Source organism: Loxodonta africana, chromosome 19 (assembly GCF_030014295.1).
Source record: "Loxodonta africana isolate mLoxAfr1 chromosome 19, mLoxAfr1.hap2, whole genome shotgun sequence".
Lineage (NCBI taxonomy): Eukaryota > Metazoa > Chordata > Mammalia > Proboscidea > Elephantidae > Loxodonta > Loxodonta africana.
The window spans coordinates 75,025,709-75,045,024 of NC_087360.1; the positions used below are offsets into that span (position 1 = coordinate 75,025,709).

The following is a 19,316-nucleotide window of genomic DNA, read 5'->3' on the forward strand; positions in this document are numbered from 1 at the left end:
GGCATCATGAGGTATTACCCCAAAATCTTTCAGTATGCATCCTTTAAGAATAAGGACGTTCTTACGTAATCAGGGTACCATTATCACTCGTAGGTGGGTTAATGTTAGTTCAGGGATGTTTTATTGTAACATTTAATTTTCATATTTACATTTTATAACTATTTCTCAAATGTCTTTTATAGCCTCTTTTTTTACACGTATTGGAGCTGCAGTCAGGGTCTACACATTTGATTGTTAATTTATTTGTTACTACTCTTTACTGTCTTAATAGACAACATTCTTATACTTACTAAAATTTCTTTTTGCTTAAATGACATTAGACTGCCCTTTTCTTTTTAGGAATCCGTGCCACTTGCCTTGCATCGTGTCTCACACTCTGAACTTGTCTGACTGTTTCCTCTTGGTTAGATTCAGGTATTTATTTTGGGCAAGAGTGCTGTAGGAGTTATGTGTGTACTTCTTACTGCATCGTATCAGGAGGCGGATAATTGATTGTCTGCAGAGCGAGGCTGATCACTCGATTAAGGTGGTATGTGCGGGGTCTCCATTTAAAGATAGCTCTTTGTTGTAAGAAGTATTTGGAAGGGAGGTTGGTGGAACTGAGAGAAGAATTACTTTGAGATCATGTGACTATCCTGTTCTCTACCGTTTTTTTTACCCAGTGATTGTAGCATCCATTGATAATCCTTGCCTGAATTTGATACTAGTGACTGTGAAGTAGTGATTTTTAAACTTGATCACGTCTTCTGCATTCATAACTTGATGTCCTTCTGTAAAGGAGAGCTTTTCCTACTTCACTTCCCTTTTATTTTGAGTATCTCAACTCAAGGATTCTTTTGTCATTCAGTGTGTTATAATCCATTACTGTGATTATTCTTCTTGATGTTCAGATGACCCTAAAGTTGATCTGTGGTAACCGGCTGCTGTGTCATCTCTGACATACCTTCATTAGTCTTTGATTAGTAACTTGCATTCTGGTACAGCCAAGTACTGTTAACTTCCGTCTCACTTCCCCGGCCATGGACCTGCAGTCAGTACTTTTTTCAAGGAGCCCTCTCTCCTATTAGTGGGAAACAGTATTTATAAAGCTAGAGCAGGGCTATATGTATACTTCACGACTAGATAGCACCTTGGTTATCTAGTGCTTCTATAACAGAAATACCAAAGTGGGTGGCTTTTTAAGAAACAAATTGATTTTCTCACAGTTTAGGAGGCAAGAAGTCCTAATTTAGGGTACTGACTTGAGGGGAAGTCTTCTCTCTCTCTGGGCTCTAGAAGAAGGTCCTTGACTCTTTGAGCTTCTGCTCCTGGGCGATCTTCATGTGGCTTGGCATCTGTCTTACCCCATCTCTCTCCTGCTCACTTGTCCCATTAATCTATTTTATATGGAACTTTGGTGGCGCAGTGGTTAAGAGCTCGGCTGTGAACCAAAAAAGATCAGCAGTTCAAGTCCACCAGCAACTCCTTGGAAACCCTATGGGGCAGTTCTGCTCTGTCCTACGAAGTCTTTATGAGTCGAAATCAACTCCATGGCAATGGTTTTGTTTTTTTTAGTATCTCAAAAGAGATTGGCCCGATATACCCTATACTAATCTTGGCTTATTAACATAACAAAGACAGCCCATTCCCAAATGAGATTATAACCACAGGCATACAAACAACAACAAAAAAACCATTGCTGTCTAGTCAGTTTCTCCCCATAGTCACCCTATAGGACAGAGTAGAACTGCCCCATAGGGTTTTCAAGGAACAGCTGGTGGATTTGAACTGCTAACCTTTTAGCTAGCAGCCGAGTTCTTTCTTAACCACTGCGCCACCAGGGCTCCACGACCATGGGTGTAGAGGTTAGGATTTACAGCACATATTATTGGAGGCTGTAATTCAGTCCACAGCAGATTGTTTCATTGCTTTCAGGTTGTTTTAGTAGACAGAGCTAGGAAATAACGTGTATGTATAATTATGAGTTTAACTAGATATCTGTAATTTCAGTCTAACAGTACAAGGTCTTCCTCGCTTTTCCTCATTCTGTATTTTTATTTCCTTTCTTTCAAAATGGACATCTGAATCCCAGCAATATTGATATATTGGCTCATTTGCTCTGTCTTGCAGTGTACATAAAATAGAATGGTATCAGCGACACTTCTGACAATAAGCCTATTAACCAAAATTCTGTTATTTTTTTTAATCTTAGGAAATGTAAATGCACACTGGATTATGGTGTTTAAAAGTTATTTGAATTAATTCTTTTCTCTGCTGGTTATGTTTTTGCTTTGATATATGTTATTGTTGTGTGCCGTCGAGTCAATTCCGACTCACGGCAACCCTATAGGACAGAGTAGATCTGCCCCATAGGGTTTCCCAGGCAACATAAAGAAAACAAAAATCCTCACAACTGGACCAATGAGCAACATCATCATAAGTGAAGAAAAGATTGATATTGTCAAGGATTTCATTTTTCTTGGATCCACAATCAACAGCCATGGAAGCAACAGTCAAGAAATCAAAAGATGTATTCCGTTGGGAAAATCTGCTGTAAAAGACCTCTTTAAAGTGTTAAAAAGCCAAGATGTCACGTTGAAGACTAAGGTGTGCTCGACCTAAGCCACGGTGTTTTCATTTGCCTCATATGTGTGCAAAAGCTGGACAACGAATAAGGGAGACTGAAGAATTGACACCTTTGAATTGTGGCATTGGCAGAGAATATTGAGTATACCATGGACTGCCAGAAGAAGGAACAAATCTGTCTTGGAACAAGTACAACCAGAACGCTCCTTGGAAGCGAGGGTGGCGAGACTATGTTTCACATACTTTGGACATGTTGTCAGGAGAGGTCAGTCCCTGGAGAAGGACATCATTATTGGTAAAGTAGAGGCTCAGTGAAAAAGAAGACCCTCAATGGGATGGATTGACACAGTGGCTGCAACGATGGGCTTAAGCATAACAGCAATTGTGAGGATGGCGCAGGACTGGGCAGTGTTTCGTTCTGTTGTACGTAGGGTTGCTCTCAGTCAGAACCGACTCAGCAGCACCTAACAACAATCTGTATGGGAGCAGATCACCGGGTCTTCTGTGGAGCTGCCGGGTTGGTTCGAACCATCTACCTTCAGGTTGGCAGCCAAGCACTTAACCACCGCGCCACCAGGGCTCCTATTGATATATACTTGGGTTTATTTGTCTCTTTCTGTATTCAGTTTTGGGTTTGTTATGTTTATACTTGCTAATTTGATTTTACCATTGAATATGTAATTTTATCTTTTAAACGTACATCACTTATGTTGTACATATGTATGTATACATATATATACGTATACACGTACACGTGTATGTAAAGTCAGAGAGATATAAATATCTTCACGAAAGGGACATGTGCCTTCTACGTTTGCTTGCCAACCACGCCCTCCTCCTGTGAGGTATTTTTGTAAGCACACTATGCTTTTTTTTTTTTTTTTTTACTGCAACATTAAAAAATTGGCATAGAGGCACTTAAGGAAATACCTCGTGGGGGCCAGTGCCGTTGGCAAACACACGTAGGAGGTGTGTGTGATTTGCGTAAAAGTATGGTACTGAGGGAAATGTAACTTCAACCTCTTCCCTCTCCCCCATGCACACCCGTCCCCGTTAAACCTGTTGCTGTCGAGTCGATTCTGACTCATAACGACCCTCTTCGGTAACCACTTAATTAAACCAAAAACCAGTTTCAGTCGGGCGGATTCTGACTCACGGTGACCCCATGTGTGTCAGAGTAAAGCTGTGCTCTGTAGGGTGTCCAGTGACTGCTTTTCTGGAAGTGGATCACCAGGCCTTTTTCCCGAGGCACCTCTGGTTGGACTTCAGTCTTCACCCTTTCAGTTAGCAGCCAATCACGTTAACCTGTGGCACCACCCGGGGACTCAGACGTTCAGTGAGCATCTGGTCCATCCATTCTGAATATGTCGTAGTTTATCAGTTTCCAGCGGATGAGTGTTCAGGTGGTTTTCCATATTCTGCTTTACAGAGATGCCACAGTAAATAACCTTGTGCATATGTTGTTTTATATTTGTGGAGACGTATAGATGTCGGTTAGCTGCTTCACGAAGCCAGCGCGTGTGTAGATGAATTAGGGATTGTCTGCTTCCCTTCCAGAGGGTGGTTCTCCCCCAGCGGTGTGTGAGAGTGCCTGTTCTTTCTGTAGCCTGGCCAAGAGTGTGTGGCTGAGCTGTGGAATTCTTGCTAATCTAATAGGTGAGAAATGATATCTTAGTGTAATTTTATTTTGCATCTCTTATGACGTTCACCAGTTCTCATGTCTTTAGAGGCCATGTGTGTATCTTTTTCTTTTTTTTGTTAAGTGTCTGTCAGTGTCTTTTGCTCATTTTTTATTGTTCCCCCCTCAACTGTCATGAGTTTTTATATGTTAAAGAGATTTGCCCTTTATCTGTGGTATAAATTTCATGTATTTTCTCCTAGCTTGTCATTTGTCTTTTGAGTTTATGTTTTTTTTTTTGTCATTGTTGTTTCTTTGTTTTGTTAAGGAAAAGTTTTTTTTTTCTTTTAATTTTTATTTTAAGCGAAGTTGAATTTATCAGTTTTTTATTTTGTAGCTTTTGGATATTAAGTTACTATTGGCAAAGTTTTTCCAACACCTTGTTTGTAGAGAATTTTGAAGACAAAACAGAAAAAAAAAAAACAACTATAAAATATTGCATTAATACTTTTATATTAGTACATATTGAAATAATATTTTGGATATATTGGGTTAAATAAAATAAGTACTATTAAAATAAATTTCACCTTTTTAATTTTACTTTTGCTCATGTACCTGCTAAAAAATTAAAAATTGCCTGTATGACTCACATTGTTTACCTGTCAGACAGCAGTTTTATATAGAAGACATCCAGTTTTCTTACGATATTTTCGTATTAGTTTTCTCTTGCTGCTGTAACAAATTACCACAAACTTAGCAACTTAAAAAGAAAATTATTATTGTACAGTTCTGGAGGTAAGAATTACAAAATCCATCTCAGTGGGTTAAAATCAAGATATTAGTAGGACTGCATCCCTTCTGGAGTCCCTGTAGGAGAATTGGCTTCCTGGCTTTTTCTAGCTTCTGGTGGCTGCCCATAGTCATTGACTCATGGCCCATTTTCCATCTTTAAAGCCAGCATCTCCATATTTCTCCCTCTCTGACCTCTGCCTTTGTTGCCATTACACCTTCTCTGACCCTGTAGATTCCCTTTTCTTAGGAACCCTGTGTCTTAGTCATCTAGTGCTGCTATAACAGAAATACCACAAGTAGATGGCTTTAACAAACAAATTTATTCTTTCACAGTTTGGGAGGCTAGAAGTCAGAATTCAGGACATTGGCTCCAGGGGAAGGCCTTCTCTCTTTGTCGGCTCTGGGGGAAGGTCCTTGTCATCAATCTTCCAGGGGATCTAGGAGTTTCTCAGCACAGGAACCCTGGGTCCAAAGGATGCACTCTTCTCCTGGCTCTTCTTTCTTGGTGGTATGAGGTTTCTCTCCTCTCTGCTTGATTTTTTTATATCGCAAGAGATTAACTCAAGATACAACTGAATCCTGTATATTGAGTCCTGCTTCATTAACATCACAGAGATTGGAATTTACAACTCATGGGATGATCACGTCAGATCACGGAATGGTGGACAACCACACAATACTGGGAATCATGGCCTAGCCAAATTGATACACGTCGGGGGGATACAATTCAGTCCGTAACACCCTGTGATTTTATTGGGCCAATTTAATAATTTAAGATAATTCTCATCTCAGGATCCTTAATCACATCTGCAAATTCCTTTTTGTCATGCAAGGTAAAATATTCACAGGTTCTTGGAATTAAGACATACACAGTTTTGGGGGTCAAGTCAATAATTCAACCTATCATGGTTTATAAGGTTGCATTTGTGTTGCAGATCGTAACAAATTGTGGATAGCGCTAAAATAAATGGGAATTCTAGAACATTTATTTGTGCTGATGCGGAACTGGTATACAGATGGAGGCAGTCATTCGAACAGAACAAATGTATACTGCATGGTTTAATATTGGAAAAGGGTTGTGGCAAGGTTGTATTTTATTCAGTCTGTATACTTGACAGATAACCTGTGAAATTGGACTATATGAAAGACACGGCATCAGAATTATAGGAAGACTCATTAACAACTTATGATATGCAGATGATATAACCTGGCTTGCTGAAAATGAAGATGACTTGAAGTACTTACTGATGAAGGTCAAAAACTATAGCCTTCAGTATGGATTACTCTTGAACGTGAAGAAAATGACAGTCCTTACAACTAGACAGATAAACATCATGATAAATAAGAAAAAATTGAAGTTGTCGATGATTTCATTCTATGTGGATCAACGATAAATGCCTCTGGAAGCAGCAGTCAGGAAATCGAATGACGTATTCCATTGGGCAAACCTGCTGCAAAAGACCTCTTCAAAGTGTTGAAAAGCAAACATGTCACTTTGATGGCTAAGGTGTGTCTGACCCAAGCTGTGGTGTTTTCAGTCCCCTCAAGTGCATAGAGGAGCTGATGCATTTCATTGTAGTGTTGTTGAACATTGACTATATCGTGAACTGAAGAACGAACAAACCCACCTTAAAAAAAAAAAAAAGTCCAGAATGAAGACTAGTTTACTGTAGGAAGTAAACAAAGACTTTTGGGCCTGATACGGAGAGGGACCCTGAGAGGGAAATTAGCGTGGAGATGAGATTTGCAATAGATTTGGGTAGATTTTAAGCAAGGTGCTGAACGCACTGCGATTTACGTAACCTTTGCCATTTACAAAAGACTTTGGTGTGCCTCATGCTTTTAACCTCTTGACAGCTGCTGAGGGAAGAATTATTGTTATGCTAAAAAGGGGAAATAGAAAGTATATGTGACCTTTCCATGTACTTTATCAATTGCAAAGCCAGCACACAAGCCCAGGATTTTGAGAATTCAGATGTATGTATGTGGTTTCTGCTTGGCCCCAGTGGTGGTAATCAGAGCAGTATTAAACGTTGTTTGGAAGTCATATTACTAGTATTATGATTAGTTTTATATTTGTCTTATTTTGTACTATATAGTTATACTTTCATACATGGCTTTTCTTTTGAACATAGACTAATACCTTTTACTTGGGGGAAGAAGCCTACTCCAAGATTGTATGAAATCACTTCATCTAGGAAGCCTTGCCTTTTTTTCTTAGCTTCTTTTATACCAGCCTTTCTCATACTTCTGTGTGTACTTGGAAAACTGGGTAAGTATACATTCCTGGGACTCATTCTTAAAAGAATCTGACTAATGTAACATGATGAGTACTTAAGGGCCCAAGTGATTTTTGATCCAAGTGGACTGGGGACAACACTTGGAGAATTGAGCCTGCGTCTCTGTTTTTGTCTGTAGCTGTAGCTGTAGGCCTAACCCGTCTCTTACTGTCTGAGTTTGAATCCTGCTGGCTGCACTAATCCCTGGCTGTGAGACATGTACACGCTGCTTAACTTCCGTGCTTCAGATTCCTCATCTATGAAATGGCGGTAAAACTAGCGCGGGTAAGGCTTGTGAAGATTAGATATGTTTAAAGACGTAGAAAAGGTTCCTGGCCCACAGTACACCTTGACAGATGTCACCAACGATGGTGATGGTGTCACTTGGGCAGAAAGCACCCAGTATCCGTCTCACAGAACACAGCCTCACTAACCTCGTGCCTGTCCGTTTGCTTCGTCACGATGAAGTTCTTCCAAGTTTACAAATATTCTTCACTGCATTTAAAAGGTGGTAAAGGGTAGAATCGTGAGGAGTCTGCAGGATTTAAGGTCTGAATTAATGGTTTCTTAATTTCAACTTGTTGGGTTGTAAAAAATTAATTCATTTATTTAACAAATATTTTTCGAATATCGTGGTAGTTCTTGGGATTGCTGTCATAAACAAGACTTCCATTGTTTTGAACTTGTTCATTTGTTGTTTTGTATTTATCATTTACCATTGTACATATTTCTCTAATGGATTACATGTGTCCTGAAGCGGTGGCCTGTGGCATACACTTTCTGCTCGTTTTTCCCCTTGTAAACGTTGTATTCATTCATTCATATATTCATTCATCTGGGAAGTGTTTGTCCTTAGTTCCACAAATACTTGTCAAGTGCGTGCTCTAGTCCCCCGTCTATCGTATGTTTTTATAATAGGTGAGGAGACTTGGTAAAATGCATAGTGGACTATAGGTCGCTCTTCTTGGCGTAGAATATTTAAGCATTTTTATGTTAGCAATATTTAGCTTTTTTTTTTAAGAGAACTAAAACCTTTCGACTCTTATAAACTGAAGGCTAACTGTGTATGTTGCCTACAGTTCAATATATTTGATGTTCATATGCATTTTTGCCTGAGGGTATGTGTTTGAGTCAGACATACTATGTTAAGGGTTTTTTTCCAAGGAAAGGATATCTCCTTAGGTTTGATAAAGGAAAAGTAGACACAGAAATAAAAACTAAAACAAAAACCACATAGAGCTTTAATAGATGCAGCTTCTTTAATTTGTTATCTTACCAAGCATTGAATGATGTGCAGTCATTTAGATGTGGCATTGAATAACTCTTGATTCTTGAGCTCCTCGGAGGCATCGGGTGTGCTTACTGTATTTCCGTATATTCTGCAGAGTGTTGGGTATGTATAGCACAGTCAGAGAGAAATCACCCTGTGATAAAATCTTTGTGCACAGTGCCATTTGGCGGCTTTATTTTTCCTACTCAAGATACCAGAACCTTAAGTAGCAGGTGAGTGTGCTCACTCCAGGTATCTGTCTGTGTATAACACTATTTATAAAAATTCTTTAATTTTGGATTTTTTGAAGGCACACTTTGGAATAACTATGTAATATGCATGTGTATATAGGAAACCCTGGTGGCATAGTGGTTAAGTGCTACGGCTGCTAACCAAAAGGTCGGCAGTTCGAATCTGCCAGGCGCTTCTTGGAAACTCTGTGGGGCAGTTCTGCTCTGCCCTGTAGGGTCGCTATGAGTCGGAATCGACTCGACGGCACTGGGTTTTTCAGTTTTGGTATAAATTTAATCATAAATATGTGATTGTAAAAGGGATGCATTGGTAATCTTATATGAACTTGTTACCTTATAGGAAGTTGATTAAAATTAAAGAGACAAACCACACTTCTTAAAAATCCCCTCAGAGAACATTAAACATCAACATTTTGCTAATCATGGGCAATATATTGTTAATAATCCTTTTTAGTTTTACATAATCTTTTACAAATGATTATGATATAAAAAGTATAGGATTTGGGTGAAGTCATGACTTTTCTTGTTCAGAAAACAGAAAATGAAGACGACTTAACAGAACAGATTGAACAGAGTAGCACCCCGCAGTGACTGCCGAAGGCTTCGGGAAGACGTCTGACGCGGCTTGACTGCCCTCTTCAGGGTGCACGTGGAAAAATTAGAACAATTTACCATGTTCCCTAAATTCATAAACTTAGGCCTCTAATTCGCCTACGAACGGCCAAAACAGAAGGATTTTTTAGTTAGAAGTGTTGGAGATGTACTTACTTGAGTTAAATTTTTTGTGCATGTGTGGTTTTCAGCTTTCAATTTCATATGGCCATGAAGCCTGAAGTCAGCTGAGCACTAGTGATGCCTGACTTTGCGCAGTAGCATAAACTGATGTAAGTGTATGCAGGAATCCACTGAATGTCTTTACCTGCGATTAGTTAAAATTTCCCTCTCCCCTGTTCAGCATTAAACCCATTGCCGTCGAGTTGATTCCGACTCATAGCAACCCTATAGGACAGAGGAGAACTGCCCCATAGGGTTTCCAAGGAGTGTCTGGTGGGTTTGAACTGCCGACCTTTTGGTTAACAGCCATAGCTCTTAACCACTACGCCACCAGGGTTTCCTATTCAGCATCAAGAGACTGTAATATGGAAGAGGGGGGTAAGTACTGAAAGAATGGTCTGTGCTATTGGGGCTCCTTCCTTCGGCTCAGTTTTTTGTGCTCTGAATAGACATTATCGACATTGAAATACTTATTTCTCAGGTCCATTGAATTATTTTTAGAGACACACAGGTCTGTTTTCTGATCTAATTTTTACTGACTAACAACAAAGCCCTTATTTACCTTGTCAGTACTGGATTTCTTTTAAGTAATTTGTTTGTGCTGAGAAAAATTTGTCTCATTTGCTTTGGCTCCCCTGGAGTTCCTTATTCCACCTAAATATATTCATAAGTAAAAGTAGCTGGTCTAGAAAATTTTACTGGGTAATATGGCCCTGTAGATCCCAAAGGAGAGTTTGCATAAATAACTCATATCTTCAGCTATAGTATTTTAATAGCTTCTTACGTTTTCCCAACTGTACCACTGTAGTCATAGTCTAAGTGGATTCAAAACATCCGTTTTCTCCTACTTCCGTAAGTTAAACACACTTGCCAGATACAGCTTTTCTCATTAGTGTTTTGCGTAGTTCACATCTTTCAGAAGCACCCTTACTTGTTCACTGGTTATAGAGTCAAGGTCCTATTTGTCTTTCTCCCTCTTCTAGGCCCTCCATTCTCCATTCTCCATTCTGCCCCAATCCCCCCTGCCATTTTCTAACCTGAAGCTTGTATCCTAGTCTTTGAACATATAATACGCATATCAGAGTCTTGTTATTCTCTTTGTCACCTTAATATTCCCCCCATCTTTTCTTGCTTATTATACTTTTAGTTCTTCCAGACATTATTGTGGTTGTTATCGTTAGGTACCATTGAGTTGGTCTGACTCATAGTGACGCTACGTATAACAGAACGAAACACTGCCCAGTCCTGAGCCATCATCACAGTAGTTGCTATGTTTGAGTCTATTGATGGAGCCACTGTGTACGTCCATCCCGTTGAGGATCTCCTTCTTTGTTGCTGACCCTTTACCAAGCATGATGTCCTTCTCCAGGGACGGGTCCCTCCTGATAACATGTCTCATACTCACTTCTAAGGAGCATTCTGGTTGTACTTCTTCCCAGACACATTTGTTCCTTCTGGCAGTCCATGGTATATTCAGTGTTCTTTGCCAGAACCATAATTCAGAGGCATTAGTTCTTCTCCGGTCTTCCTTATTCATTGTCCTCCTCTGAACCTGGCTTGAATTTATGGCATTCTCTGTCCATGTACTGCTGCAAATGTTTTTGAAAGATCTTCAGCAAAATTTTACTTGCGTGTGATGTTAATAATATTGTTTGATAATTTCCGTCTGCATTGGATCACATTTCTTTGGACTAGGCATGTGTATGGATCTCTTCCAGTCAGTTGACTAGGTAGCTCTCTTCCAAATTTCTTGGCATAGATGAGTGAGTGTTTCCAGTATTTCATCCATTTGTTGAAACATCTCAACTGGTATTCCATCAATTCCTGGAGTTTTGTTTTTTGCCAATGCATTCAGTGCATTTTGGACTTCTTCCTTCAGTACCATCAATTTCTAATCACATGCTACTTTGTGAAATGGTTGGATGTCGACCAATTCTTTTTGGTACAGTGACTCTGTATATTCCTCCATCTTCTTTTGATGCTTTCTGCACCCTTCAATATTTTGTCCATAGAATCCTTCACAATTGCAGCTTGAGGCTTAAAATTCTTCTTCATTTCTTTCAGCTTGAGAAAGCCAGCCTTGTTCTTCCCTTTTGGTTTTCTGACTCCAGGTTTTTTTATATTAGAATACTTTACTTTGTCTTCTCTAGCTGCCCTTTGAAATCTTCTGTTCAGTTCTTTTACTTCATCATTTCTTCCTTTTGTTTTAGCTACTGTGCATTCAAAAGCAAGTTTCAGAGTCTCTTCTGATATCCATTTTGGTCTTTTTTTTTTTCCTTTTCTGTGTTTTTGATGATCTTGCTTTCTCCAAGTATGGTATCCTTGATGTCTTCCCACAACTTGACTGGTCTTCAGTCATTAGGGTTCTGGAATTCTTGCGATGGTCTCTAAATCTGTTCTTGCATGGTTTCTAAATTCAGGTAGGATATACTGAAGGTTATATTTTGGGTCTCATGAACTTGTTTTAATTTTCTTCAGCTTTAGCTTGAACTTGGATATGAGTAATTGATGGTCTGTTCCACAGTTAGCCCCTGGCCTTGTTCTGGCTGATGATATTGAGCTTCTCCATTGTCCCTTTCCACAGATGTAGTCAATTTTATTCCTGTGTATTCCATCTGGTGAGTTCCACATGTATAGTTGCTGTTTATGTTGTTGAAAAAAGATATTTTCAATGAATAGGTCATTGGTCTTGGAAAATTCTATCGTGTGATCTCCCACATTGTTTGTATCACCAAGGGCATATTTTCCAGCTATTGATCCTCCTTCTTTGCTTCCAACTTTCACATTCCAATCACCATTAATTGTCAGTGCATCTTGAATGCTTGTTTGATCAATTTCAGACTGCACAATTTGGTAAAAATCTTTAATTTCTTCATCTCTGGCATTAGTGGTTGGTGCATAAATTTGAATAATAGTCGTATTAACTGGTCTTCCTTGTAGGCATATGGATATTATCCTATCACTGACAGTATTTCAGGGTAGATCTTGAAATGTTCTTTTTGACAATGAATGTGACACCCTTCCTCTTCAGTTTGTTGTTCCTGGCATAGTAGACAATATGATTGTCTGATTCAAAATGGCTAATACCAGTCCATTTTAGTTTACTAATGCCTAGGATATTGATCTTCAGGTGTTCCAATTCGTTGTTCTTACGTTCCTATAGACATAGATTATGCATGTAAGTTGTTGCCAGAGCATGGAGGACCTTGACTTGTGTTCTGCCCATTGTTTTCACTATAGAGACAGGGGGGAACTTCTTAGGATTTTGGAGCAGAAGGTGGAATCTACAAAGTGATTATGGAGAAAATAAATCTGAACAATGGAATGAAGTAGAGTACAGAGTTTGAAGGCAAACTGAATTTACCCTCTTTGACTCTCATTGCTTCATCACATTTTCTTGTTTTATTTTCTTCAGAGTACTCATGATTATATGAAGTTATGTGTTTACTTGTATGAGGTCTCTCTTTCACAGTAGAATATAAGGTCCTCAAGAGCCAGGGACCTTGCACATATTTTTCACTGCTGATTACCTGATTTATTGTCAGTGTTAATTTGTATTTATGGGATGGATAAATGAGTGCAGGAACATAGGCATGGGAGACTGTAGTAGGTCTGAACTTCTGTACCAGTAGCAGTATGAGGGAAAGAAATTGAACATATCCTTGTGTTGTGTCATTCTACAGGAAACGGCGTATAGTTGTTGAATACTAACATATGACTGTCTTTGTTGCTTATTTTTTAGAATGAAGAATTTTCATTTCTTATACTATCACTGTCAGAAAAATGTCCATTTTCGCTGATTCACTAAGTTTTGTTTTAAAGTCAAATATTCTTTTCTGTAAAATACTTCAATAATGGAATTTTGTCTGGTATACTGTTTTTTTTTTTTTAAACTGGATTGCTACCTGTTTCATTATTTTTTTTAAAAAAGTAGCATTGGTTTCTTTAGGTTTATTAGTTTGCGGTGATGTTCAGATCTACCTAATTGTTGGTGCCAATTTACCGTGTAAAGTTAATAGACATTTTTTTTCTTTTAAAATCAATGATGAACATTTTGTTATATTAGATATGACAAAAATCTAAGTTTTAGGGCTCATATTGATTTTTAGCTCTGTTTTATTGTGGGATTGGCAGAGGAGCAGTGAGGTGCTGTTTTAAATAGATGAGGGAGAATATTGGCTGTGTATTCTGTGTGTGTGTGTCCTTTAATAGACAGAGAGCAAACGTGTACCTTTATATCACAGCTTCTGTCGGAAACCCTGGTGACGTAGTGGTTAAACGCTGTGGCTGTTAACCAAGAGGTCGGCAGTTTGGAATCTGCCAGCTGCTCCTTGGAAACTCTATGGGGCAGTTCTACTCTGTCCTATAGGGTCACTGTGAGTCAGAATTGACTTGACGGCAGTGGGTTTGGTTTTTTTTTTTGTTTTCAGTCTGCCAGTATCTTAAGTTCTTTCCTTCGTTAGCCCTTTGTGCTTGCTATTTCTGCTACCTGATATGTTCATTCCCTTGCCTTTTTCAGTGATGGTTCTTTCTCATCCTTGGAATTTGACTTTTCATGTCGCTTCATCCGCGAAGACTTTTTTGACCATACCGTTTAAGTAGTTCCTCTATTATTTTCTGTAATATCCCATACCATTTATTTTTTCTCAGCATGTATCTTAGTCTTTATTTTTTTATTTTACTTGTTTATTATTTGTCTTTTCTCTAAAACGTCAACTTGTGAGAGCAGAAACCTTGGCGATTAGCTTTTACTTCTTGCTATATGATAAGGTTCTCAGTAAACAGTTTTTGAGTGAATTAAATCTTCTTTTTCTTTTTTTAAATTTTTATTGTGCTTTAAGTGAAAGTTTATAAATCAAGTCAGCCTCTCATACAAAAATTTGTATACACCGTGCTATATACTCCTAATTGCTCTCCCTTTAATGAGACAGCCTGCTCTGTTCTTCCACTCTCTCTTTCATGTCCTTTCTGCCAGCTTTTCACCCCCTCTACCCTCTCACCTCCCCTCCAGATAGGAGATGCCAACGTAGTCTCAAGTGTCTACTTGATTCAAGAAGCTTATTCTTCACCAGCATCTTTTTCTATCCCATTGCCCAGTCCAGTCCCTGTCTGGTGAGTTGGCTTTGGGAATGTTTCCTGTCCTGGGCCAACAGAAGGTCTGGGGGCCATAACCACCATGGTCCTTCTAGTCTCAGTCAGACCATTAAGTCTGGTCTTTTTACGAGAATTTGGGGTCTGCATCCCACTGCCCTCCTGCTCTCTCAGGGGTTAAGAGTGATTAAATCTTATTTAACCACAAAGGCTTTAAAAGTTTGTAACTATTTTCATTTTAAGTGTTCTAAAAATATACTCTGTAGTTTCTTGCCATGCTGATCATTACGGTGATTAGTTTTTGTGCTGTGCTGTAATAAAATGATGCCCTTATGATCTTTGTGTTATTCTGAAAGGCCTCAGATTATAGTGGTGTTCATATATAGCTCTCTTAAAAATATATTTTAATCATGGCAATATTATGTCCTTCTTGTTAACAAGAAAACAGGAACCTAAAAGGAAGAAGTATAGTTCTTGGCCCCTGCGTGCTTCTGTTTGCAGATTTATGGTTCAGAGGTAATTACACACTCCTCACTTATCAACATGGTTAGATTCAAAAGACCAGGTTGTTATGTGACAATATGTGTTATGCACAATGGAGGATGACCACATCGGATCACAAAATGGAGGATGACTATATCAGATCACAAAATGGAGGATGACTACATCCATACATAACTGCCAAACCACTGAGAATCATGTTCCAGCCAAGGTGACACACAACCGTCACCTCCAGCCAGCGTTTCTCTCACCTCGCACTTCAGCACTCGTTACCATCAGATGTATGTTATCAATGCACAAAGTGGCTGGATAGTAGGTTTTTTACTATTGCTGTAAATGTCAAATGTCAGATAACGAGGTAGTCAGATGAGTGAGGAATAGGTATACTACTCATTCCTTTGTGTTTACTACTTTTGGTAATTTCTTCAAATTTCTAAATGTTATTCTCGTAACAGTGTTCCCTAATTTATTGACAGTGCCCTTCATCTTTTCATTCTTGATAGGCTATGTGCACATTTAAGTGATGTCACCCCTAGTTTTCGTCACTTTTACTTCTTTCATTTTTATAAAAGTAAATACCATCTTTGTGTTTCTTGTCTGTTGACTGTAGATGCTGTTTCTTGGTTCCTTAATTTACCATGAAGATTAGCTGACCCTCCCCTTCACCTCTTCTTTACTTGTACCTGCCAGCTCCTGTTAACTGTATTTCTATATTGTCGTGGTTGATAGCATTTACATTCATACTGTAACCGTAATTGTACCTTCAGGTTAATTTAGAAAGTTGAAAGCCAATAAGCAGCATTATGTTATTATTTCCACACAAATAATACCCGCTGCAAAGTAGTAGGTCGTGACTGTGGTTCCTTCTCTCCAGTCAGGTCGTTACGACCCCTGTGCCACTCAAAAAAAAATCTTAAAACAATTAACCTTTCTCATAACCAATTGATCAAAATTATGATACATTTTAATTTGCTTCTTGTCTGGACCTGGCCTTTGTGTTCTTTTTTTTTGGTCTTTTTTCCTGTTGTGAGAACAAATACGTCTCAGTATTTTCCAACTGAATGTCTTCCAACTCTTCTGAATTAGCCATTGCTTAGAGTCTATTCTCTTCACCTTGAAGTGTAGTTAAATTCTTGTTCTGATTTGTACTAGATGCTTCGTAGCTTCAGAGTTGGACTACAGCTTTCTCATACCTCCTCATCTATTCCTGCCTTTTCAGATTGCTAGTTGCCTTTCTCCTCTCTTGTAGTACCTCTGTCATAATCTCAGATTTTCTCGTTTTTTTATTCTTATCACTTATTCTGTCAGTTATATCTTTAGGTAATTTCCTACCAATGTTAGTTTCAGATTCCTTGTATTTCTGAGAACGAATTTTTTAAAGATTGATTGCATGAGTCAATGTAGAATTCTAAGTTGAAAATAATATTCCCTCAGATCTTTGAAGGAGTTGTTCTGTTACCTGCCAGTGTGTAGCATTGCTAATGACCAATCCTGTACCAATCTCAGGGATATCACTGCTGATGTGAGATGGATCCTGGCGAAAAGTAGAGAATACCACAAAGACGTTTACCTGTGTTTTATTGCCTACGTAGAGGCATTCGATTGCGTGGATCATAACAAAATATGAATAACTTTGCAAAGAATGGGAATTCCAGAACGCTTAATTGTGCTCATGAGGAACCTGTACATAGACCAAGAGGCAGTCGTTAGAACAGAACAAGGGGATGCTGTGTGGTTTAAAGTCAAGAAGGGTGTGCATCAGGGTTGTATCCTTTCATACTTATTCAATCTGTGTGCCGAGAAAATAATCCAAGAAACTAGACTATATGAAGAAAAATGGCATCAGGATTGGAGGAAGACTCATTAACAACCTGTGTTATGCAGATGATACAATGTTTCTTGCTGCAAGAGAAGAGAATTTGGAGCACTTACTGATGAAGATCAAAGACTACAGCCTTTAGTATGTATTACACCTCAACATAAAGAAAACAAAAATCCTCACAATTGCACCAATAAACAACATCATGATAAACAGAGAAAAGATTGAAGTTGTCAAGAATTTTGTTTACTTGGGTCCACAATCAACAGCCATGGAAGCAGCAGTCAAGAAATCAAAAGACATTGCGTTGGGCAAACCTGGTGCAAAAGACCTCTTTAAAGTGTTAAAAAGCAAAGGTGTCACCTTGAAGACTCAGGTGGCCTGACCCAAGCCATGGTATTTTCAGTGGCCTCATGTGCACGCAAAAGCCAGACAAGGAATAAGGAAGACCAGAGAAGAGTTGACGCCTTTGAATGGTGGTGTTGGCAAAGAACGTTGAACATATCTGGACTGCCAAAAGAAGGAACGAATCTGTCTTGGAAGAAGTACAGCCAGAATGTTCCTTAGAAGCAAGAATGGCGCTTATTTTGGACATGTCATCAGGAGGGATCAGTCCCTGGAGAAGGCTACCACGCTTGGTAAAGTAGAGGGTCAGTGAAAAAGAGGAAGACCCTCAACGAGATGAATTAACGCAGTGGCTGCAGCTGTGGGCTCAAGCATAACAAAGGATGGTGCAGGACCAGGCAGTGTTTCATTCTGTTGTGCACGGGGTCACTGTGAGTTGGAACTGACTCGACAGCACCTAACAACAACAACAACAACGTCAGTCTCATTATTCTCACTTGAGTAATAATTCTTTTATTCTCTGTAAACTTTTAAGGTCTTCTTTTTATCTATAGTGTTCTGAAATAGCATGTCTAGGTGTTAGTCTTTGCTAATTCCTCCAATTCAGAACCTGGAGAATACTTTTAATTTGAAGCCTTAGTCTACTTTAATAATATCTCTACACATTTCCCCTGTTTTACTTCTCTTCTGTTTCTGGGACTGCTTCTGAAAGTTGGACTTGACTATTTCTCTCAGTCCATTTCTCCCCCACCCCCATATGTTCCAGCTTTTTGTTGTTGTTGTTCTGTGATTTTAATTCACTTTATCTTCTAATAGTGGTATATAGTATAAACAATCATTTTAAATTTATAAGTGCGCTCTCTCTCTTTCGTTTTTATATGGTATCATCCTTTTTTGTGAATACTCTTGGTAGAAACAGCCTGCTGTGAGCCTTGAGCATCCCTGCGTGTTCTTGCTGAGTGTGCTAACAGTGTAAGGGCCTGAATGCTCTTAAACTGTGCCGTTTCTCAGCACTGTTTGTGCAGGGAGCAGCCTTAAGGGAAGAGATAATGTCTCCCACCAGACAAAGCACAGGCTTGTTATCAGTTTTCTATCAAAACAGTGAATTCCCCAAGCTCACTGTTCCTGTCCTGTAACACAGTCCGTCGTGCGTGCAGGCATTCATACAGGATCCCTTGTGGCACCCTTGAGACTTGGGCCATGGTGGACTGAGGCAAACGAAGTAATCACGTCCTTTGTCTCTGACCCAGCGGTCTCATGTCTCCTGCCAGCATCCAGGAAACAGTGATAGCCTAGCTTGTTAGCGTGTGTATAAGGTAAAATCTCAGATCCTGCACAGTTCTTGAGAAACCTGTCTTTGTGACTCTTTTCTAAGTGTTTTAGTTAAAGTCTCTTCCTGTATCAAAACTCTTATGCTAGCTTTGTTTTGCAGAAGCTTGTTGAAGTACCTCTTCTGCTGTCGATTCTGCTCCGAGTCTTTTTATTTTATGGGGTTTTCGTTTTTTTTGTTTGTTCGTTTTATTCCCTTTTTATTTCTTTACTGCCACTTTTGGAAGAGAGAGGAGGTTAAACTCCTGTGAATAGTCAACTATATGGAAGAAGCACTCTGAGAGTTTTTCCACTTGTTTTAACCTTTATTTATTCCTTCTTGGTTTTATTATTTTGCTCACATCCTTTCAGCAACATCATTTCCCCATCTGTACTCTGTCCCTACACTTAAATATAAAGTTTTATCATCTGGAGAATGAGCAAAATGTCCATTAGAAGTAGGTGTAAAATAAGAGGAGGGTTTGTTAGCCTTTCCGGGGGGGTATAATGCATGAAATCGGGTAAATAGGTTTCGTGGGGTTTAGTGCTCCGAGAAATTTCTGCTTACTTTAGCTTTGAGTGCAGGCGTGTTTTTAGATAAATGGAATATATTAAGGTGCATTATATTTGCAATTTTGAAACTGAAATTTTTGCATGGTTTTTGTTTCTCTATTAAAGTAAACTGCCAGTATTTTAAAAAATT

General features: G+C 38.9%; 1 protein-coding gene across 6 annotated transcripts in view; it reads left to right on the plus strand.

Annotated features, from left to right (window-relative positions):
* Positions 1-19,316, plus strand: part of TUSC3 (tumor suppressor candidate 3) — a 151,272-nt gene that overhangs the window by 34,849 nt on the left and 97,107 nt on the right. The window lies entirely within an intron of this gene.